Consider the following 26,076-nt stretch of genomic DNA (forward strand, 5'->3'; position numbering starts at 1 on the left):
AATGTACAATTAAATGAAACTTTATAGCTCCCTTAATTCGCCGACAGATAGTGCTTAGCTCTGCCTTTTGTCGTTGCAGAATTTTAAATTCCTAAAGTTGTGGTATTCTTTTTGAATCACCCTGTATAATTAAGGAGAGGTCTTATTAAAATACAACAGCTTAAATGGAAAAAATATCACCTTCATTCATTATGAAGGTTGTCGTAATGTCAGAGACATTTTGAATGTATCACACATATGTAAATTTAATTACCTGAGCAGATCAGTATCCTTCATCACTCCAAGTAATGTTGTAAACAGGATATGCAGTCTTCAGAATTTCTACAGTCTTGCTGTGGTCTGCCTTCCCAAACCCCTGAAATGAAGCAGTCCTTGGCTGTTTTAAAACTAAAGTACAATTAAACAGTGTGCTACATATCACAATAATAATTAAACACTAAAACGAGAACTCTTAACTACAACTACATCATAAGTAAACAATGTGCTTGTACGTACACTAAAACTGCATCTAATACAGAGCACATGAAACCGTAAAGCAATCTGAAATTTTCTACACCACACATCACAACACAAAAGCAGCAGAAAAAGGGAGTGTGTAAAGACCTTCAGAACAGATGTGCAAGATGCAGCATCAGAATTAATTTTTCTATTGATGGGTCTGGCATTGTACACAACACTGAAACACAAGCAGCAGTAACCGTGCAAAAAAATTAAACACGTACCCACAATCTGCAACTGTATTAACTGTGTTAAATGAAACAGGTAGGTCACAAAATGTGTGAAACACAGTCTGAAAAGTATAAAATAGGTGCGAGGGGTACAGAGGAATCATTTGGTCTGCTCCAAGTGCAAGGAATTGTTGATTTGAGTAATTATGACAACTGTCCTGGCAACTGGAAAAAGTCTTGTAAAAACACCAGGCTCACCACAATTCATGTGCTGCCGTAACTATACTCAATCAAAAGATACAGAAGCTGATAATAATAATAATAATATTAATAATAATAATGTCATAAAATTATGGGACAGAAGATCCTCTCTCTCTCTCTCTCTCTCTCTCTCTCTCGCTACATATACAACTCTCTCTCGCTAAATATACAAGTGGAAGCAAGGATTGTGGCCTCAAAAGTAATCTGAAAGGTGTAAGAAAAAATCCTGAATCAGATTGAACAGCACAGTTGGTATCAGCATTGTCCACGGAAGGCAAGGTTTCAGGATGTAGTCCTGGCCCGGCACATAGTTTTAATTTGTCAGGAAGTTTCATAATCATGGCTGCTACCCAGAACAACAGTAGCCATTTCAACCATAACACTTGTCCACAACACCACACCCAAATTATTGTACACGGTTGTAAGAAGCATGATGATGATTTACAGGTATTAACATCTGGTGACATTTACTTCTGACCATCTAACAAGGTATTCTATAATTTGTGCCATGTAACCAAAGCAGAAACTGCTTTCCCATGGAGGAGCTTGGCGTATAACATTCTTAAAAGCTTTAAAAATACTTGAATTATAGGGCACACAACGTATGAACAGAAACTTCACTGTTCTTAAAATATTTTTTGTTAACTGTGGTCTGCAGCTTATACGAATTGTAGAAATGACATCATGTAACACTTTAAGCTGTTGATAATTTTTTTTTACGATGCAACCAGTTTTGGTCAAAGACCATTTTCGAGCACCTGTTGTTCCCACAGCATAGAAACAGGAAAAATTCAGGCAAAAAGGATATTTCAAAATTGTAGTAACAATACATACAATGCTTGTGGATATTTAATTTATATTTCTGACATTGTATTCTTTTGATATATATAGTTTTTGCTGGTAATCAAATTCTGTAAGTGTTGCTTGTATTGTTACTATAATTTTCAAACATTCTTTTCATCTCAAATTCTCCCGTATCCGCGCTGTATATACAACAGGTGCCTGAAAATGGTCTTCAACTGAAACCATTATGGTCTTCAACTGAAACCAGTCACACAGTAAAAAATTAAGTTGAATAACAGCTCAAGATGACACATACTGTCATTTCTACAACTCACTGCTTTTGGTACTACCTGTGAGTAGCTGTACACTTTGATGACCTTGGCACTGGGGTCGTGCTGTATTCTGCCACCACCAGTGCACTCTGTATCAATGCCGAGGCCATTCACCCTGTCCATCGTCTCATCGTAGATGTCCGAATGGAAGCCAACTCACTTGTATCCTCGCACCTAGTAACAGGAACCATAGTCAAACTTTGAACAAAATGTATCAAGAGTACTAAGCAAGAAGAAAACACAAAAGTAGCAACGTGAGTGGAAATTGTGGCATCAAAAATAATCTGAAAACATAACTTAAAGGAGCTGTTGTTATATCCACTATCTATAGGAAACACACACAGGAGCTTCTGTTTCTTTTTTTTTTTTTTTTTCTTTTTTTTTCCCCCATACCTACTGCAAATGCAAATGAAAGCTTTTGTATATTCAGACATGTGTTCTCTCGGAAAACACTGAACATAACGTAAATCATCTAGCTGACAAGGTAGTTGGCAACATCAGCACATGGCTTTTGGAGAACGGATTAATACTTCACTGCCAACAACTGAACTCTTGTAAAATAGAAATAGTCTTGTCCTGAGCTGGTCGAACAGACATTTTAAATTCTTAAGACTGAAGATAGATGAAAAGCTCTCTCAGAAGTATCATGTTCAACACCTTAAGCAGAAAATGAACACTTCTGTCTTCACTATACACTATGTCTTGGACACAAACACAAAAGCTTGTTTACTTTTGCTCTGTTATCTCATATGGTGTTATAGTTTGGGCCAATTCTGTGCACTTGGCAAGAATATTCTCATCCCTGAAAAATGCAGTCGGCAAGCTCTGCAGTGCCAGCTTGTGAACATTCAGGGTTGCCGCAAGTTCCCCCAAGTGACGTTCCCCGATTTCCAGCAAGTTTTAGCATTTTTCCCTGACAAATTTCGAGATCTCAAGGGCAAGTAAAGACAAGTTCACAAAAAAAAAAAAAATGTAAGGACTTCTGTATTTCTTCCCCTCATGAGCAAAAATCTTAAGTACTAATTTCAGCATCTTTTGTAATGAACAGTTTTTAGATGGAGAAAGAAAGACAATGGTATATAATATTCCATTAAGACCACTGATGTTATTTTATTTCAATAAAACTAAACATATTTGGTGACACAAATACGCATTTCCTTGGAGTCACAAGACAGATTTAAAATACCTACACTGATTTCAGAAATAACCTCAGAAAAAAGTAGGCCTATTGAAAGAAGTATATAAGGCAGGCCAAAATATACAGGTACATAGCATACAAACCGCCTGTGACTGCCACAAGTTGTTCTTCCTATCGCTCATACTTTCTAATATACAGGGTGTACATTACATCTGGGAACACTTTCAATTATTTGTTGCACAAGAACCAAACATAGCACAGATATCACACATATGTCATTTTGAAGAGAAACCCTGAAAGTTCTTTTTCATGTATACCACCACAGCATACTTTGGTGATTTGCCAATAGCACCAGTCATAAATATGGCAAGTTCAGGTGCGGAGCGAACTTTCTGTGTGTTGGAGTTCAACAAAAAAAGTGTGTGCTACAGCTGTTCAATGGATGTTTAGAACAAAGTACGGTAAGAAACCACCAACAAGGAAGGCACAACAAATTTATTATGATGGGTTGCTTGTGCCCAGCACAGAGAAGCAGACATCCCAGTGTGAGTGAAGTGAATTTGGATTGCATACGAGAGACATTCATAAGGAGTCCAAAGAAATTGGTGCGTCGTGCATCCCATGAACTCGAAATGGCTCCACTGACTGTGGCAAGTCATGCGACAGAAGTTGTCTATGAAACCATTCAAATTGGAGCTAGGGTAGAAGGTCAATAACGACGACAAAGACAAGTGTTTTGAGTTTTGTTCACAGTTGCAACAACTGAATAAGGACGGGGATGGAATTTTGATCGCTTCAGTTTTAGCAATGAAGCCACTTTTGACACTAATGGGAAAGTGTACAGGCATAATTGTCGAATCTGGGGTACAAAGCATCCACACGAATGCATTGAATTTGGGTGTGATTCGCTAAATGTAAATGTTTTTTTGTGCTTTGTCGTGTCGAAAACTGTACGGGCCATTCTTCTTCGCCAAGAGCATTGTCACTGGATATTCCTACTCGGATATGTTGCAGCAATGGCTGATGCCTCAGATGCAATTGGGCTCTCCGTTCATCTTTTAGCAGGATGGAGCTCCACCCCATTTTCATCGTGAAGTTTGTGGGTACCTGAATACGGAGCTGCCACATCGATGAACTGGCCGTGCTACAGAAGGGAACAGCTGTTTCATGAAATGGCCTCCCTGATCACCAGATCTCACTCCGTGTGACTTTTTTTCTGTGGGGACACATTAAAGATCCGGTGTATGTATGGTCTCTACCACGTGATGTAGCGGAGCTCCAGGAGAGAATACGAGAAACAAATATCACAATTGACGATGCCATGCTGGGACAGGTATGACACGAATTCGATTACTGTATTGATGTCTGCCGGGTCACTCATGTTTCGTGTACTGAATGTTCGTAAAAAAAAAAGATATGTACATCCTGTATAAATTATTTTCTAAGCCCCAAAATGTACTAGAATAAATAAAATGTTTATAAAACAATGTACTGCACAATGTACTTGCAGTGAGAAAGTCATAATTCCTGAACTCCATCGCCCGTGGCCTCTGGCCTGCCGAGGAGCACCACAGTCCTGAGTCCTCGGATAAATCACGAAAACCCACTGCATTATACCACACACAAACAGAGCCGGCCTGGGAGCAGATCGGCGAGACTAGATCCGATGGGCAGGGCTTGCACATTATTGGGAAACGATGGGCTTCAAATCGGCAGCCCCAATCCGTTAGAGAGACCCACAGAAACGGCCTGTGGTTTTGGCCCATCATGGAAGTCCATTCATGTGGCCAGCTTTACACAAGTCACTGACATTATGTTGACGAAATGAGATGGTGGTGATAAATCCATCAATTTGTGCAAATACTCTACACACACACACACACACACACACACACACACACACACACACACACACCACATTCACACAATCACTCAGACACAACTCGTGCACATATGACCGTTGTCTCCAGCCACTGGGTCAACAATCTCCAAGAATCATATCAAAACAAACCACCCCTCACGCCTCCCATCGGCAGCTACTAGGCTAGTGGCAAGAAGTGGTGGCAGCACTGACTGCAAGCTGAGGGGAGTGGTAGGAAGTGGAGAAGCAGTAAGAATGAGGGAGTAGGGAAGCGGTGCATGTATTAAGCTGCATCCAGCCAGCGACGATGCAGGAAATCCCAGTAAACAAACAGTTTCATCTACTGAGACAAAAAACAAGATTTCTCCAGGTTTTTTTTCCAAATTTCCCAGCAGGGCAGAAAAAAAGAGTGAGACACGTAAGTATTCAAATCCACACACAAAGGTTACCTTGTGGTATGCTACAATTCTGCACAAGAGACCCTCACAATACATGAGAACTTCTCTATGCAACATGTAATTTATCCTAATTTCTCTTAATTTCATATTTTATTAATTCTGTAATTTTTTGTTTATAAATTTTATATTCAGCTTTCTGTAAACTAGGTACCACCTCATCCCACGAGCTTTGGCTCAAAGTCTCAAGATACGCGATAAAAAAAATAAATGTCAATCCCAAAACCTCACACGCCAATATAATGATCTGCATGCAATCATTCTGTTGATAATGGCACATTAAATTTGGAAAAAAAAACTGATGCCCTTGATAATTCAAAGCTGTCATTTAAAGTCACAATTGTATGTATTATAGAACACTGTACAGGAAAAATGGAGTTGTAAATGTAGCTGTGTTTTAGTGAAAACGACGTTTTTTCAAATGATGGAGAACCAATGGAATACTTGTTGGTAACATCTGCTCTATACCATAAACCAGCACAGTACGGCACTTTATGAAGTTTAGTCAAAGGCCTGTTTTGTGAGATAATTTCTTTCTGGAAGTTGAATGCATTGCTTCCGTCACCAAAGCAGGTGTAAAAAAAAAAAAAAAATAAAATAAAATAAAATAAAATTTGCATTCAGCCCCCTCACATCATTACATCATCAGTGCAAACCAGACGATATTTCTCGTGTAAATCTACACGGCTATCTGGCAGTTCACACTTAAGGATACAGGGCATTTTTCCAGCTCAATATTATATTTCTTTCAGGCACTGTTTATAATGTATATGTTTTAAGATTTTTTGTTGATATCAGGTAATAGAGCACACTTTCTAAACAAATTAGAAGTATTTTGAATATTTTTGAACCTGCTTAGAGTTATTTAAAAAAAGTAACAAGGAAATTCTTCCTCAAACTGAGGTACCATTTAATCCAATGTTATACATTTGAAGGAGACCAAATTTTTACCAGACATGCATGACATGGCTGAGATACTAGACCTATTTAATTCCACCTATTACGTATATTACAAGGATAAAAAAGTATCACATCTTACATTTTAATATTTATAATTTTTTCCAAATAAAAATGTTATTTTTTCTATGCTTTAGCTGATTCTGCAATAAAGCTTAGGTCTACTACATAAGTATGGACTACCAAAAGTTACAGAAAAAATTAGAGCAATGCTTTATAAACTTTAGGAAATATTTGTACCTGAATTCTGAAGAAAACAACTAGCGGGAAATTGCGAATGAACATATGAGTCCAATTAAACTGTGCCTCAGAACATTCCTGAAGCATAGTCTACATCCTGCAGCCTTTCTTCATCTTCAAGCTTCCTCTTGGCATTCCTTTTAGCACTTCTTGCTTCTTTGGTAACTTGAAGAGCGAATCTTTCAGCTTCATGCACCCATTGTCTGTCACACAGAAGAAATTGATCTTTCATATTAGAGCCACATTTTATGCCTAAATTTCTCAGGACTTCCTACCTTCCTATCACTCCGTCATTGAAACATAGCACACCATCTAGTACACCAACTTTTAATGTATTTAGTCCTACAAAAACATTCTTGAGTAATCTTTCCCGTATGGAATGGTTGAAACTTTCATTTGTTTTCTGAGTGCCCCCATGAAGACATTTACCGTATTTACTCGAATCTGAGCCGCACTTCTTTTCCGGTTTTTGTAATCCAAAAAACAGCCTGCGGCTTAGAATCGAGTGCAAAGTAAGCGGAAGTTCTGGAAAATGTTGGTAGGTGCCGCCACAACTAACTTCTGCTGTCGAATATATGTAGCGCTACACAGGCATGCTTTGCAGGCACAAAGATAAATACTGGCGCCAAACCCTCTGCATGAGTGCATTAAAAAAAAAAAACAAAAAAAAAGGGGGGGGGGGGTGGCAGACAAGTTTTTCCTCCGTCTCGAGTTTCGACCACTGCATTTTCATACATTATCCAACGAAGTAAATACAAATTCCGTATTGTGCACCTTTGAATGTAGCAGCATTTCAATGCGCTACGAAAATCCGACTGGCAAGACTGTTTGGGATGTTTGTCAATATGGCCAACTTTACGTTCTGAATTTTTTCCTAACTGTGAGAAGAGATGGTTCCTTATAGGAACTTTTATGAATTGTGAATAGCATGCAGTATTCTCTTCACATAAGAATAATTAGAATATAAACATTTTGCCATGTATTCTTTCGTGTTTGCTGCTAACTCATTTAAATCCTGTCTGCCTAATAAACTACGAAACTAGAGTGAGACAACAGCAAACGCGGAAAAATATAGATATCATCCCATGTTTATATTTGTATTATTCTTATGCCTAATAGTGATACAGTCAGAAATGAAGCACGACAATTGACTAGATTTTTGAATCTAAGATGACTAATTTCAGTGCAGAATGTAATGTACTAAAGAGGTGCCTGCAAAGATTTTCAAACGGAGAAAAATTTTCGCTAAACTCCCGTTCAGAATATCTTCTATCATACGCTGTCTATTATTTGGTTCTTGTTGATCATTCTCAAAGAAAGCAGGAGTGTAGGTAACTGCAAATAGCAGTCTCTTGCCATTGTTTCGCTAACGAAGTACGCGAAAGAGGAAGGGTACCCGTATAATACGGACGGAGCGCCTGACGCATAGCAATGGCTACCTGGTAAAGCTTAACTACTGAGCTTACGACTCGAACCAAACTACTGTAGCTGTATCGTCATTCATTTGACCTAAATTGTGTCTCATATTACAATGGACCAAGTTTGTTTCGATTTGGAGGTGCGGCCTAAAACTTTTCTCTCCCCTTGAATTTCAAGTCTCAAATTTCAGGTGCGGCTTAGATTCGGGAAAATTTTTTTTCCTGGATTTCGAGTCTCATTTTTCAGGTGCGTCTTAGATTCGAGTAAATGTGGTACTAAGCAAAACAGGGTCCACTCAGATCTCTAAAAATTGGTTTTATTTCATTCATAACAGGCTCAAGAAGATAATGCTTATGATATTTTGATAGTATATTTGACCACTTTCCTTTGCTTTGCTTTTTGGTAACCACACCTAAGAATCTGCTCCTTTAGGGCAAAGTCCATGAACAGTGTGGTCATCTGTGGACAACTTATGAAAGTAGGTGGCCCATACAGCTTTCCTCATTGCTGTATCATCATTCAGAGGTGCATTTTGTCTAATGGCCAGTCCTTAATACCTCTGAAGGAGGTCTGTTTCAGTTTCTGTCAATCTGTCTCAGCCAGACAGAGATTTTCAATCAGATAGCAATTTTCCTTTCATTTCTCTTCTTAGCTTCCTCAATCTAGCACCCATCCTCTTTTGCACATGTCCACAACACTCCAGTTTTGTTACGAAGCTATCACCATAAACATTGAACTCATTAATTTTATTGAAAGCTTTAGAGTACCCATCACCTAGGTACTTTGTATATCTAACGTTATAAACGGGCACTGACCTCTGAAATAATTTTAGAGCTCCATCACACTCCATACCTCTACTGTAACCATCATAATTATTATAACACTGATGTTCAATATGTCCTTCAGTGTTACTATGTCAGATGTGGCAATAATTAGATAAGCACTCAACATCAACAACTTTTCCATTCTCCACAGAAGTAGCACTTAAAACACCATTCAAGGAACGATGTCCTCGATGTTGCCATGTCCCATCAAGTGCAACAGCAATGTCCCTTGTTTCACTAATATTAACAGTTTTTTCTACTCCACATTTCATAGATGCTTTAGACACAACCGTCAAGGCACCTAAAAGTATTCTTATGTACTTGCTGAACCTACTGGGAGGAGGAAGGTCAATCAAATGACAAAACGTTTGTGCAGCCTTTTCTTCCTTTTCCTATTGCACGCATTGCGTACACTAACCTCAAATTCACATCATATGAATTATGCACAATGTTCAAAGTCATTTTCGAGGTAGATTTATTGCAGGATCTACACAGACCAACTAATTTTGACGCCAAACCCTTCCTGCTACTTTGTTGTTCAGTTATTTCCAGACAGCCTACACCATCACATTGTTTACATTTTTCCACTTCCTTTATCAAAGAAGATAAGATACCCACACCAACAACAACAAATCCACTACAAACAGCGTCATTTTTAACACAAAAATTTGAATCACCAGGAGGCGTGCCATGTGCGAATTTCTTCACTGAAGAACTGACACGTAGGTTACTTTCAACAGTGTGGCTTGTTTTGTTTGTGAACTGGTTACCACAGAATTTCCTTTTATTGAATTTCTTGATGTGTGGCACACTAAAAAATATGTATTTTCACAAATATATGTAGCGCTTGGGAAACAAACGTTTATTAACATGCGAACAAACTGCTTCAGAACACAAAAGTAAATACTTGCAAAGATAATCATTTACAGACGCTAGAAACCTGCACTGTTACCAACATATACAATGTATCATACATATAATCGCTGGAAACAGAAAGAAAGTGCACAGTTCTTTTCAAAATAATACTGGTTTCTGTAACAGAAATAAAAGGGGCATGGCAGTATACAAGGTGCGAATGTAAAGTAATGACACTGATATGAAAAAAAATGTTGCTTACAGTTTTAGTCAATTTTCGTGTTGTCTCCTTCAAAGTTCCCTTCTGATTGCACACACTTTTTTTAGCACTTCTGCCATTGATGGTAACATTTCTGGAACTCATCTTCTGTAATATCCTCCAAGACCTTCGTCACAGCTTTTGGGACATCTTGCGTTGTTTGAAAATGGTGTCCTTGACCGCCATTTTGATTCTTGGACAGAGAAAAAAGTTGCACGGATCAATATTTGGTGAATAACGTGGCTCTGGCAGTACCGAAATTTGTTTTGAGGTAAAAAATTACTGTACTGACAAAGCAGTATGGGATGGTGCATTATCGTGATGCAGAATCCAATTATCAGCAATGTTATTATTAGACAAACCGTTCCTCGATTGATGTGCAGTTCTCCTGCAATCATTTTCATGGATAACCTTCTATTAGATTTTATGAGTTCATGCACCCTGGCCAAGTTGACATCCGTCCGTGAGGTTGACAGTCGTTCACTGCAGTCTTCATCTTCAACATTTGTTCTGCCTTCACTAAACATTTTATGCCAATCAAAAACTTGAGCTTTTGACATAACCTCCTCTCCAAAAGCCTTCTTAAGCTTACCGTAAAAGTTGTCATCGCGTTTTCACTCAATTTAACGCAAAAAGAAATGGCATACTGTTGCGCAATATTATGCAGTTCCATTTCTGTGATGAGAGACACTAACACGTGTTAACTTATTACAGCACAACTAATGACTGAGCAGTTGCTTCAACATGCCGCTTGAACTAGAAGCGGCTTATAGACCAAGGTCACAGATATTGTGCCTACGCAAGCCTGCAGGGGTGCCACATCTTGCAAAGAAAATCAGTCTCATTACTTTATTGTCGCACCTCGTACATGACCGTAACTTTAAAATTTGGTATGTATAGGTCATTTTTCATTTCAAACCCTACAGTGTATATATCAATGTAATCAGGAAAGACTATAGAATTTAATAAAGTCATTTAAAAAATTTTGATTTTTCCACCATTTATAAGTATCCTGTATCCTTAAGTGTTCGGCAGAGGATGCATCGAAAAGCCTTCAGACTATTTCTGTAACATTCCACTCTTCAACAGCTTCTGTGGGAGCTCTGATTTCTCTTACTTTATCACGATAATAATTTCTCCTTATGTAGGTGGGTGCCAACAAAATATTTTGCCATTCAGAGGAAATTTCCTGAAAACATCTCATCATAACAAAAAACACCTTTGTTTTAATGACTGTCACCCCAACTTGTATATCATGTCAGGGTATATGCGGACAAGGAAAAAAAATTCCCGGATTTCTCAGTCAAAAATACACTTTCCCCCAAGTGAAAACATACTTTTTCCCTGTTAACTGACGGTATATTTTCTCTTGGAACTGTATACCTTATAAGTCCTTTGATTATGGTTTTATACACGGGCGTAGAATTTCCTGGCGCTTTAGGAAAAAAAAAACACGCATTTTGGAAAGATCTTTGATGTGCAGCAACATGTATGCTGCATATTTTTGTATTAGGAAAGTATAAACTCGAATTCCACCAAACACCGCATGTTACTTTCCAAAGCATTGAAATTGAGATTGGGATGCGCTTTTGTAAGTTAGTCATAGCTCATTTCATGCAATTTCGCCAGCCGATCACAGCAGGTATTCAGAGCTTAGGACACGTGATGTAGTCAACCAACAGCAACATCACTGTTAAGTAGCGCGAACACACAAACAGAAAAAGTTAATGGCTCAAATTAATGTAAATAGTGTTGCTAAACGAAACGCAAAGCCTTCACATATAATATTGGTCTATCAGATTAATACGCTGCAAGAGAAGCTAAGCTTTCTCATAAAATGTTGGTCTTTTATGCGCGTATTACAATTTAAGATGTATCACACAAATGTGCCAGTAAAATTTTTAATAACGACATAAATGTCTGATCTCCCAGGCTCAAAATTCATCTAAATGGCTCATCATCAAAGAGTTGATTTTTAAATGAGAGTCAAACACTTTGTGATTTAAGAAATTCATCGTACATTATCTCACATAGTTCTGGTGTAACTGCTAGAATGGTACGTTGATGGTAACGATTTTCAACACACCATTCGAAATATTTTCCCGCGACCTGTTAGAAATAGGTTCGTTTCTGCAGTTGCCAGAGAGCGCCAGATGACAGGCGTCACCGCGCAAGCGCAGCTACGATGTCGTAGGGAGCCCGCATGTTCGTACGTGTGAAACATTAAAAGATCTTACATTATGTAAGAAACAAGACATCAGAGGATACTCCAAGAGAATTGGAATTTCGTGACCCATACTAAAATGTTCACATTTAAAGTGCAAATTTGTATGTCCAGAATCCCACGACCTGTTATTAAGCTTTTCTATGTGGTTTTTGGGATGTAAATTTTCTTGGAGTACCAGTACTGTCCTGTCTCATGTTTGGTTCTTTATTATGGCGTAATGCCAAATGTGCTAGAAGTTGAAAATGTGCACTTGAAATGCAGCAAACACAGTGTCTCAAATATATTGTCTGCCTTAGTGGAAAAGATTAATGAAAGAAAATTTCTTTGGCAAACCAACAAAAATAACTTCATTGTTCTAAAAGGCAATTAACGCTTGACTGTCAGAAAGATGGAAATAAAATAAAATCTGCAACTAATAACACAGTTTAGCCATCCATTATTATGTGAATGTATTTTAATTCACTTGATAGCTCCCGGCCACAGAAATCTGTTTTGTCTTCATTTGATGTGGGAGCAGTAAATGAAGAGGAAACAGCAAAAACACTAAATGTAAAAATGGGTCACGTGTAGACTACCCACTTCCCAACTGTAATTCAGACTGTTCTGCGCATCAGTCCCGGATCTAGGGGGAAAAAGGGATGGGTATACACTCGCACACACACACATATCCATCCACACATATACAGACACAAGCAGACATATTTAAAGACCTTTTTTTTTTGTGGGGGTGTTGTGAGGGTGACATGGTATTAGAAGGTGGAAAGTGTAACATGAGGTTGAAATGAAAATGAAAGATAAAAATATATGGGGAGAGATAAAGGTGAACTAGAAAGCAACTGGAAATCTGGTATGAAAAAAGGCGAAAAAGTGTTGGTTAAGTTGATCCTGTGGTGAACTTGGGTTGGTAGACAGCGATGTGCATAAGGGTTACGTGGTTGTGTTGCCGCTAAAACACGTTAAAGGACGGAGAAATTCGGGAAAATTTCGAAAAAACGTGTAAATGTATTAAAAGGAGTGGTGTTGTGGTGAAAGATTACGAAAATGGGGTTAACAATTGACTGACGAAGAAATAATGACGTTAAAACCTGTGGGGAGCGGCTAAAAATGATCAGTGATGTGCAAAAACGGAAGTGGAAATAAAGTGAAAGTTCTTAGAACTAGCCGAAATGGTTGTTTAATACGTGAAAGCAGCTGTTATTGAACTAGAAACGGTGGATTTTATAGCAGCGGTAGTGTTGAAAGCGGAAAATAAAATTTTTTTGGTTATGTTTTGGAAGTGGGTTACATATTATTGAGTATATATAGGTGGGATAAAATTTTATAGTAGATTACGGTAAAAAGGGAAAGGTGAATACAAAGTGAGACTACTGGTAAAAACAGAAAGAGAAAATACAGGAAAATAAGACGACAGGAAAGATTTCGAAATGCAACAGCGACAATAACAAACGTAATTGTTGGGTTCAAATTAATGATATGGTTATAATAGAGGGAAACATTCCACGTAGGAAAAATATATCTAAAAACAAAGATGATGTGACTTACCAAATGAAAGTGCTGACAGGTCGACAGACACACAAACAAACACAAACATACACACAAAATTCTAGCTTTCGTAACCAATGGTTGCCTCGTCAGGAAAGAGGGAAGGAGAAGGAAAGACAAAAGGATATGGGTTTTAAGGGAGAGGGTAAGGAGTCATTCCAATCCCGGGAGCGGAAAGACTTACCTTAGGGGGAAAAAAGGACAGGTATACACTCGCACACACACACATATCCATCCACACATACACAGACAGACAGTGACAAAATAGGTGTAATCAGATCGGGAAACAACACCAGTCTTGGGTCCTATTTGTATTAACAGCTTTTTCAGTATTAGACAACGACATTTCGACTTAACTTCATTAACTCTACCAGAATCATCGGTTTAGCTATCCCGTGATTATTCTCCGGTTAGGCGTTGTTACATGGTCGTACAACACATTTTCCGTGCTTCTTCCAGAACAGAACTTAAAGTAGCTGCTAGCTGGGGACTGTACAACTCGCCCTTACTAGTATAGCGATCTGCCCAAAAATTTTTTGTCAAAATTTCATTTTCTTGTGTACACCGCAAAGGTAATACGTAATCATTCTTACGTGTTATTCGTTTATTTCCACTCCTGTAGTCTGAATCTATGGATTCCGCTAGTAATTACAACAACGCTCATCATTTGCAAACACAATCAACCACACAATCAGACAGCGGTTGGTATTCATCCGTTCAGCCTTACTTCGCTCAGCTCTGTCAGATTCCACTGACAGAGGAAACATGTACACTACGCACACATTCACAAATCAACTTACGATTCATTCAAAATCAACTTAGAATGTGTTAAAAATGTTCAAAAACAGACAGGGATGAGTTTCAAAGTAATATGAATAATCGATAAACTAACGAACTAACGTGCGCTGGATGCGAGTCGCTTTGTGAAACAAGGTTTCCTCCCCCCCCCCCCCTCAAGAATATGAATTTGCCCCCCCCCCCCAAGATTTGGACCTCCTGCGCATGTATAAATCTGGCAGCTTGGGCGCTCCAGTAAAATTTTTCCCGGTAGCATTTAGCTGCTTGCTGCGACTGCTTACACAGCCAACAATTTCTGTAGCCAGAAGCGGGAGAAGGTACTACTCAACTGTGCATGCGCATGATCGAGCTCGTAACTGCTAAAATGAATTTAATGTAAACAGTTGTGACGTCACGCTCAGCGGAGGCAATTTGCTGTTACGAAGCATTGCACAGTCTTCCTAAAGCCTTTGACACATTTTACTGTTGGCGGACACTTGTATGAGCACTGTTTTGTTGCTGTATATGGTGCATTTCCCTTGAAATTTAAGTTTTATTTTCGTTTTTTCTCTTGTTCATGTTTTATTGCTGCAGTATTGAGACACAGTAATATCCTTTGTTAGAGTATCGGTTCTTACCAATCAAAATTACAAAAATTTAACTGAAAACAAAAACAATGAAAAATTTCCTGGGTTTTTCCCCGGATCTTCCGGGTCGTATACACCCTGCATGTCCATGGCGCACTCCCCCTTCTTAGCTATAAAACAACATACGTTGCTCTTCTTTGAATGCTTTTTTTATGTCCTCTGTCAACACTATCTGGCAAAGATACCATAGCACACAGGGCCATAACTGTAGTTCAACAGTGTTTCAGTGAAAATCTTTTGTGCGTTTTCAGTTGTATCGCCATCCACCATCTCACTTCCAATTTAACAGTAAACACTGAAACACTATGTTATGCAGATAACAACCAACCTTAGGCTACAATTCCCCATTGCAAGTCACCGACATCAGAAGAAAAATTCAACTGAGAAAATTGAAAAATGATGCTAACGACTGTCTCTCAAATAATAATGTATCACAAAGTTGACAAAATATTAGTTTACCAGTTACTGACCACTAATTTGCTCGGTTCTTTGCCATCAGGACCCTCTGGACCAAAGACACGTATTAGAACATACTTAAATGTTCCTTCTGGGTCGATATCCACATCAGGAACAGCGGCAAGCTTCTCTGCTGCTGTCATTAGTGTCCTGTTAAACAGATGTTAAAATTATTCCAGGAATATTTATATACAACACGTGAGAGAAGAATAGTGCTGCAGTCACAATGTAAACAATACAATTCTGCATCTAGGATTTATACTGGAAACAATGTTTCCTTCAGAGAAATAATGATCTAATATTTGGATTTTTAAACGTGTGCCTATTAAGTAAATACAAGCATTCCATGGAAGATCGTACACCATCCAAACCATAAAACTATCAATTAATTGTATCCAAAGGGAAACATACTTGAGAAAGCCATAAAATTACAAAGAGATACAACTGCATTCTCGTAGAAAGAATTCGCTGGGTGAATTCCTTCATGTTTGGTGGACTCAAAAATATTTTTTAAAAAAAAATTTATTGGTTATCGTTTAGAAAGAGCAGCCATTTTTGTTTCAGGCTTTCTTACACTTTTATAAGCGTCTGTGGTTTTTTAAATTATTCAGTAATGGATTGCCCCAGACCTTTCATATAAGAGGTACTTATTTCAGCAGACACTGGACTATAAATTAAAACCATGGTCACCCTGCTGAATGTATTAGGGAATACACTTTTAATGTCTCAAAGTTGTTGGTTGTAAATTTTAAAAACCCATTTTTAATACTATCTTTCCAAAGAGTAGTTTCTTAGCCTTAATACATTTTGTGGTATTACACTACTCAGTACAGATACCTTTTTTTTTTTTTTTTTTAGAGAGAAACAATTATGACAAGCTTATACTTAGAAACACTTTAAAAACAAATCTTTTGAATTTTTTCATTCTTTGGTCTGCAAATCTTTGTTAATGGACCAGATATAAATCTGAAAATTACACATTTAATAGACCTTTATGATATCAAACTTCTGTATAAATTTCAACCTTGAGATTCCATGGACAAAAAAAATTTCAAACATGAGTCAAAAATATGTTTCTTACTGTTTGCAATATCTGGGCTGATGGAAACAGTGTATAAATTACATAATTTAAAAATATCTAGGATAACTCTTTAAAAAATGAGACAATTCATTACATTATCCCGTTCTCAACTTGTTTGTTTTTGCTACGTTGTTTATTGAAGAACAGAGATATTTCTTCACTCATGTTGGGCACAGAGTTAAATGTTCGCCTAGTCACAGTCATAAATTCCAGGGGAGAAGACAACTCCTTTAATGCATTTTTAACGGGCCTCTCGTGTTGATCCTTTTCAAATTTTGTAAATGGGGTTCTTGGTGCTGGTAAAATGTAACATCCACATCTTGGTTTTGACGAGCAATGTTACCAACTTTGGCAATCCACCACTGTTCGTCATAGACACAAGCCACTATGTCCTTACTTTGAAGTGTCAGTGGTACAAGTTTTCCACAGTGATGACATTCACTATCAGAGGATGTTGATGTGAACTTACAGTTGAGCAAGTTGTATGACTGAGGCATAAAACAATGAAAAGATCGGGTGCCTTTAATCTTCTGACAAGTTTTGAATCTTTCCTCCAAGACATTGGCATAGAGTTCTCATATTTCCTCACATTTAATGAAACATACGTAATCCCTTTTACCTATTCTTTACAGAATTTGAACATTTCTTGACGTGTCCAGATTTGGTTCTCATAGGTCCGTTGCAGACTAGCTTTTGTGACAGCTCGCTTTGTTGTACCCTTTATGCCATCACACTCATTCTTCCCAGGACATGATGCAAAAAAGTGCTATTCTGCACCGAGCCAACAGTCTTTTTTTCTTTGAGAAAGGAGATATTAATATTTGTTTGCTTTTATATTGGCCTGCAGCACCATCAGAGAAGTTCATCAGTTTGTTTATGGAACTGTCGTGCTGTTTTACATAGTTTGTTAACTGCAGGTGAAAAGCATGCACTGCTGTAGCTTTGTGCTCAAAGTAATCATTTGCAACACAAAAACTATGACTCTAGTCTATCTGGATCTTTATAACAGAACACAAATGGACAAACTGTGGCCTGTTTGTTTACCCAGTGGCGCCCTTGTATTTCACTTGAACAACAAAGGAATAGTTTTCAGAAAAGTCAGCAAGAACTATACATTCATCAACTGCCAAGGTTTGCTTTTGCCCTTCAGAAATTTATCCTGACTTTGGCAATTAAATGACACACTATTGAGTTTTCAAGGTTAGTAACCAACACTTAGAAAAACTATTCTCGTTATTTTGAGACTCCATTGTTCAACTGCACACTTCAAGGGCTCATTATTAACTAAGTGTGAGTGAACAGATGTTGGTGGAAGGGGGATGACAACACACAGATTTGTACAGGCTTGTCTACATCTACATGGATACTCTGCAAATCACATTTAAGTGCCTAGCAGAGGGTTCATCGAACCACCTTCGCAGTTCTCTATTATTCCAATCTCGTATAGAGCGCAGAAAGAAGGAACACCTATATCTTTCCATTCGAGCTCTGATTTCCCTTATTCTATTGTGGTGATCGTTTCTCCCTATGTAGGTCAGTGTCAACAAAATATTTTCACATTCAGAGGAGAAAGTTGGTGATTGGAATTTTATGAGAAGATTCTGTTGCAACAAAAAATGCCTTCCTTTTAATGATGTCCAGCCCAAATCCATTATCATTTCTGTGACACTCTCTCTCATATTTCGCAATAATACAAAATGTGCTGCCCTTCTTTGAACTTTTTCAATGTACTTCTGTCAGTCCTATGTGGCAAGGATCCCACACCGCGCAACAGAATTCTAAAAGAGGACGGACAAGCGTAGTGTAGGCAATCTCCTTAGTACTGCCAATACATTGCAGTCTTTGGTTAGCCTTCCCCACAATATTTTCTGTTTGTTACTTCCAATTTAAGTTTGATATCATGAAGATCCATTAAGTGTGTAATTTTCAGACTTTTATCTGCTCTCCTTACAAAGATATTGTAGGTCAAAGAACGAAAAAATTCAAAAAATCAATTTTTTAAAATAGTGTACATTTTGTGTAAGCTTCTCACTATAAGAAGTAGTTATACTGTATGGTGTAATAGCACAATAAATATTAAGGCTGAGAAATTACTCTTACTTTGGAAAAATACAATTAGGATTGATAAAAAATCTACTCACCAAGTGGCAGCAGAACTCGCACATAAAAGACGGAAGAGGGGTGAAGGAAGAGAACTGGAGAGGTCTAGGAAAATTGGTAGATATTGGGAAAGTCACCCAGAACAGCGGCTCAGAGGAGACTTACCGTAAGTAATGTCTTTCCTTCTCATCCCGTACGGTAAGTCTCCTCTGACCCGCGGTTCTGGGTGACTTAACCAATATCTAACCCTTTTCCTAGACCTCTCCAGTCTTTCTCCTTCACTCGATTACTTCCCCTTCCACCCTTCTGCCTGAAGAAGGAGCCACTGGCTCCAAAAGCTTGCCAATTACAGCTGTCTTTTATGTATGTGTTCTGCCGCTGCTTGATGAGTAGAATTTTTATCTATCCAATTAAATAGTTTAAAGAATACGCTTTTTTAGCTTGCAATCAACAAGTTTGAGCCATTAAAAGTAGGGCCTATATTAAGGAATACATTCAGCATGGTTATCATGGTTTTTAATTTATAGTCCAGTTAATGATTCTTCAACTCAGTACTGAACAATTTAAAAAAAAAAAAAAAAGAAAAACAGATGCCTGTAAAAGCAAAAAATAGCCACTGTTTCTAAATGTTGAGAATAAAATTTTTTTAAAAATGTCTTTAAACCCATTAAACATTCGGGAATTCATCCAGCAAATATCAATTTTTTTCTAAAATGACCGAGCGACTAGTTAGTTTTTTCCCTGGCCCACTAGTCCTAGCTTACATAACAGAAATTTTGATTTTTATCAATACCAACCGTCTGCTTTCACCTATCACATAATCAAAATGCTGGACATAAATCACTCATCGAAATCAGCCACACACTGCAACGACAATTTTATCTATTCTCATAACGAAACAATCATAGGCTCCCCAACTTGCATTTAAAAATAATGCAGAAGCAATATACATATGGAAAAAAATGACATACTGTTTTAGAGATAAGGGATCTAAAATTCTTTTATATATTTTTTGACATAATCTCACAAGCATTTCACAACGCTGTATCCAATTTTGACAAGCCAGCTAGCGCCTTTAGGGTAAAGGCACATACTGGTTTCCATTCTGTTCTCAACAACATTGAACACAACAGAAACTAATCTCTGTCTACCGTCAGCTTCAGCATATGCCTTTCGTCTGAAGACTACAACTGACTGGTTGAAACTAATTACGGCATTGTGAAACGACCCATGTGTTTGTGTGGACGTTTTGTGCATGGATATCACACACACCACATCATCAGTAGCATGCTACCAGTCAAAGGCAGTGTCAGTAGATCCAATCAAACCTTCGGAAGCATCCGATTTAATCCATCTGCTTTGACCCATGACGTCATCCATATGACAGAAACGCCTACGTCCAGAGTATACAAAATGTCGTCAATATTGTCACTATGTACACATGCCAACAAACCTGCAGGAAAACAGAAACAGTGAAAGTAATCTTACTTCAATGATAAAATGAAACTACAGAACAACCGCGGGAAATAGGGGGTCTAGGGCAAGGACAACCTAATTTTAACAACATCACATCACATCACCCCTAAAAAAGTCTCAACCTACAACATAATGCTACAGCCACAAAGCCAGTAGGAATCATACAGTTCACTCGACCTATATAGCTCAAACCAAGCCCACAATACCAAAAAACCAACATCTGCAATAACGAAAATGGCACTTACGCAGTTTAGGGGGTACATGCGCTGATCATGAGAAAAATACCTATTTTTGAAGCAAACATATTTCTGAAGATATAAGCATATATATGCGCGGAATACCAAAAAAGTACTTATTTTCATATGGAGGTGGGGGAAAAAAAAGATTAATTAACTGTCTGCTTTCACCAGCTTATTCATGTTGTTATGCCAATATGCTGCAGACACTTTAATATATTTCTTCACAGAGTTCTTTAGCCATAGGTAATGCTTACAGTTTCATACATCCTAACCATGATAGCTATTGTTGGCTTTGCATATTGTTGCATATGGTATATGTCCCTGTTGCTCACAGTTATGCATCTTGATCAGTGCGCCCAACAACCTATATTTTTCTGTTGAGGCTGTCCGTTTTGAAGTATCGTATATTACTGCGTGTGCCAAAATGGCGAGAAATTTTCCAGATTTGAGCGACTTTGTAATGGAAGATTTATACCATGTTATGGAGAACACCCGAAGCTCAATACAATGGGCTAGGCAACAAGATCTTATGAAGAACGATATGGTGTGTGAAAATGGGTATTGTGTTGGATACAACGAGATGAAGCTGGAGAAAACTACAGGGAAAGATGGCGAAATTTGGAGCTGCTCCATTGGCAGGGACTGTAGAAAGAAATGTTCAATCAGGAAAATGTCATTTTTTGCTGGCAGTCATTTAGACATTTCTAAAATTTTGCAACTGTCTTACATGTGGGTTTTCGAACTCAATAGGCAAAAGTTTTTAATGAGGGAGCTCAAAATTGGCAGTGAGCACACTGTGGTCGATTGGTGCCAATTTTGTAGAAATATCTGCCATGAATATTTCTTAATTGAGCCAATAGTTTTGGGCAGCCCTGGCCATACTGTTGAAATAGACGAGAGCTGCTTCGTCAGCACCATCGAAGTCACAGGTGCGAGAGCAATGGGTCTTTGGTGGTTATGACGTTGAGACAAAGCAAAGCTTTATGGTTGCTGTGCCACAACGTGATGCTACCCATTTGCTGCCAATTTTGCAACAGTATGTTTTGCTACTGGAACCACAGCAGTTTCTGATTTGTGGCAACTTACAACACCATAGGTAACTTGGGCTACAATAATCTGGCTGTTAATCATTCGCTTTATTTTCTCGATCCCTTTACAAACGCAACCACAAATCACATGAAGTCAGTCTGGCAAAAAGCTAAAGAAGAAATCCTATAAGGCCTTTCAGAACTCACCGTGCTATGCTGAATAACTACCTGGCGGAATTTCTCTGGCGTCAATGTTTTGGGAAAATCCATTCCACAATTTTGTTATTAATTCCACCTTTCTTGAAGAGAGAGAGAGGAAAAAAAAAATTAAATTCCGTGCATACATATGCAATATGTCATTTTTGATACAAAAAAAATGTTGAAACAGTTAACTGATTTTTTTTTTTTTTTTTTTTGCATCCAAATGAAAAATAAGTACTTTTTTGGTGAAGAGCGCGTCAGATATGACTGTAACACTCAAGTTTTGAAATAAAAAAAATTTTGGTATTCAGCGCATATATATGCTTATATCTTCAGAAACACGTGTTTCCTTCAAAAATAGGTACTTTTCTCGTGATCAGCGCATGTACTCCCTAGACTGCATAAGTGCCACGAAAAGCAGAATCAGATGTTTCCCTCGACCTATACAGCTGAAAGGAAGCCCAGATAGCAAGGAACCAATACAGCTGAAAGGAAGCCCAGATACCAAGGAACCAATAGCTACAACCCGAAGAGTGGAATCAGATATTTCCCTTGACCTATGTAGCTCAAATGCAGCTCTCAATACCTACCAGCAATAATAATAATAATAATAATAATAATGAAAACAATGTAAACTTCACACACCAACATACCAAAAAACACCACAAAAACCAAAACCTTCAACAACTCGAAAACGCAAAAACTTGTATATACACCAGATCAATTAAAACCAACTAAAGTACGATAAATGTAAAACAGACAGAACATCAGAATTACTACAGATTAAAACAAAAATAAAAGTTTATTACCAACAAAAGCATGCAACAAAATCACCTAGGTTGACCGCCGCTACCAGTACACACACACACACACACACACACACACACACAAAAAACTAATCAAACCTAACAAAATGCCACACAAATAAATAACCATCACTGAAAAATGAAGATTTCCAAATCCACATTGCAGCACTGGCTACCCAGACTCAAATAAACCCATGTTACCATAGTGATAATGAACCCAATATCACATGTTAAACTCAACAAACACAAACCAATTCAAAAACACACACACAACACCATTATCTCATGGGTCAAAGGAGACAGGTGGAATAGAACACTTCCAATGGCCCCTTAACTTAGTTCCTACCTCACGCAGACAGACAGGATGTGAGGACAAGAATGAATAGTTCTGAAAAATAAGATTAGTGTTTCACTTTTAAAAGTGTTAATCAGCAGTAGGGCCTCCTGGGATCTTGCTTCCTTGACTATCAGTAGTGACCAGCCACACTGTTTCTTTATAAAACAATTCCTTAATAACTTCATTGTTTAATATTTGGATTCTTGCACTGATATCACCTCACGTGTAAGATTGTTCCCCCTATTGTTATCTAGACAACAAACTTCAACTCTAAGACATGATATCACGGTACATAAAAAGATTTTTACATGTTAGTCTGAGAACGTGGACAGTGACTAAGAAGGCATACCCTAATATTGCACTTACTTTAAGTTTTCAAAATGTCACAACCCCTTTCTTCTGTCATTTACCACTCTTTAACCTCTGGCAACAATCTGTTAATATAAAAACTGCACTGTTTTTAGAGTTCATGTTAAACCACAGACCTCTCTATAACTGACTGGTTGGAGAAAGGCAAGACAAAGAACTGGTTATGAACTGTTGTGTCCAAATCAATCTTTGAAATGCCAACAACAGGATTAGTTAAAAATGTGATACCAAGCTTATGAACGACAACACCCTTAACGTGGTGGAGATATAAGACACAGAACTGATCAACTGCTCACATAACTAATAACACGAAAACATTAGCGAAATAAAATGCTAGAGACTAACAGGATCTCTGTGAGAAAAGGTAGTTTTGGGCCCATGATGTTCTTTCTATTAGTCCTTCAAATATATTAAAAACTTGAAAATACCAGACCACAATTCGAAAATGGAGCCTCACATAGGTACTTAAATGTATCTATGGAATGACCTACCTTAAATGTATCTGTGGAATGACCTACCAACCCAACCTATCCTAGATATATGTTTACACTAGTCTACAGATCAGCCTGTCAATGTAAATGAACACATATATACATCTTGTATGCCACAAGCATTCCCCCAGTCGAACACCATCTCCAGTAGGCCTAGACTTAAAGTACACCTAGCAAACAATACAGTCTAAGCTACCAGCCACAAAAAATAAACTTCATATTATGATCAAAACACACACTCAAAATATTTCACTGAAACAAACAAAATATCATAGATGCCATATGACATCACAGTTCATATAGGCTACCTATGGCTCATGTTGCTCACTGGACTCCAAACACGTTTATTTTTTCACACACAAGCATTTATTGCTTAGTCCAGTTTCTTGAATAAGTATCATGAGGCTATCATGGTTAAGTTTGTCAAATTAACTCCCAAAAACATCTTTTTGATAGCAATATTCTTGAATACTGGTTGTTTCTCAGATTCCACACCCCCTTCAGAATACCAGCTTGGTGCTTTCTGGGGTTTAGATATTAGCTACACAGTCATAGTTACGCTACAATTAAAACAAAACTTATTCACAATTCCAATTACAATATCTACACATTTCATGTACCGGTATTCGTAAATACAGATCTTTACATACTTGGTTTAGGTGAAATAATGCCAATGCGTCACAATTATTTCGATGTGAGCAATGAAACTTCACGTAAAACATGACTGCGATACAATGCATAATAAAATAAATATACCGAGGTCTAGAAATAAGCATGATTACACATAAAAGGGATGATTAATACAGTTCAATATTAAAAAATCTGTATTCAACAAAACCGTAGTCCTACAGAACTGGAGGGGTGCGACGGTAATGGTTTTATTTTATCAGTGAAATTACATACCAGTACTGGATGTTACTAATGCTCCAAAACATCAGACAGTATATATAATAATGGTATGAGACAACGAAGGGAGATTATTTTAGGACGTATTTTCATCAATTTTGATATGTTATGACTCGTAATAGCCCTGGAGACGTCTTTTATAACAATCGAATAATTTGTAGCAGTACACCGATAAAAATAACTGCTTGCAACTAGCAAGTAATCGCGCAACGCGCAACCAAACTTCGAACACACAAATAACTTCTTAACCCGATACGATTACATGACAATAGACACCATACGCATACTCAAAATAACAAACCTAGATAAGCACAGCACTGGATTTCATACGCCTCCAAACAAACTACTTTTCAGAGATTGTATTTTAATAAATGAAGACATACCGGAGCAGTGGATTTTAATAATACCGACAACCAAAGACAACAAAGCAACAGAACTACGCACTAGAACAAGCCAGTTTATTTGATTAATTTAAAATGTGAAGGAAAAAGCAGAGTTGTTATTTGCTGACATGAATCCATGGCTTTTTAGATTAAAGTACTGACTTCGAAAGTGGGGGCATTTGATGACAGAATTAAAAATCATTATTGACAAAGCCAATCCAATCCAATAGAGACCGTAGATCTTACACTAATAACTAAACAAGAAATTTCCAGAAACTTACCTCCGCTTATAAAAATGTCCACAGTGTGCGTTAGAAAAATGTGTAGAATAATGAAACTCAAGGAGAAAATACGAATTGCTTTGGAAGTAAAGGATACTTATTATAAATGTCACTATCTTTATAGTAAATTTTGCATAACGTGAGTTTCGTATTTAAATTTGAACAAAACCATTAAACAGAGGCACATTTTCGAAGTGTTGTTTAACTGTTTTAGTCACTCAGTACAAAACACCTTCCTAGACTCTTTACTAGTTTCAAAAAATGGTTCAAAAGGCTCTGAGCACTATGGGACTTAACTTCTGAGGTCATCAGTCCCCTAGAACTACTTAAACCTAACTAACCTAAGGACATCACACACACCCGTGCTCGAGGCAGGATTCGAACTTGCGATCGTAGCGGTGGTCTGATCACTGAAAATATTACTGCAACTTTTCTGAAGTGTATAATCCTCGACTCATTTGCCAGATTTATGCATTCTGTAATCTCACTAAAAAACTCAAGGAAAATAACAGAGACAGTTCTATCCTTCTCCAATCCGTGCATGTATCATGTCTTCAGTGAATTCGGCACCGACAGGACATTACGAATTTTACTTTTTTAAATGTCCAACCACACATGCATATTTCCTTGTCCAGCAGTTCATTCGGTTGGGCAGTCTCCAGTATACGTTTCCTTCT

The 26,076-nt window shown here is 37.7% G+C and overlaps 1 pseudogene; it reads right to left on the minus strand.

Annotated features, from left to right (window-relative positions):
* Positions 1-253: 253 nt before the first annotated feature.
* On the minus strand, positions 254-24,410 carry LOC124776787 (annotated as a pseudogene).
* Positions 24,411-26,076: the final 1,666 nt, after the last annotated feature.

This window comes from Schistocerca piceifrons, chromosome 2 (genome assembly GCF_021461385.2).
Source record: "Schistocerca piceifrons isolate TAMUIC-IGC-003096 chromosome 2, iqSchPice1.1, whole genome shotgun sequence".
Taxonomy (NCBI): domain Eukaryota; kingdom Metazoa; phylum Arthropoda; class Insecta; order Orthoptera; family Acrididae; genus Schistocerca; species Schistocerca piceifrons.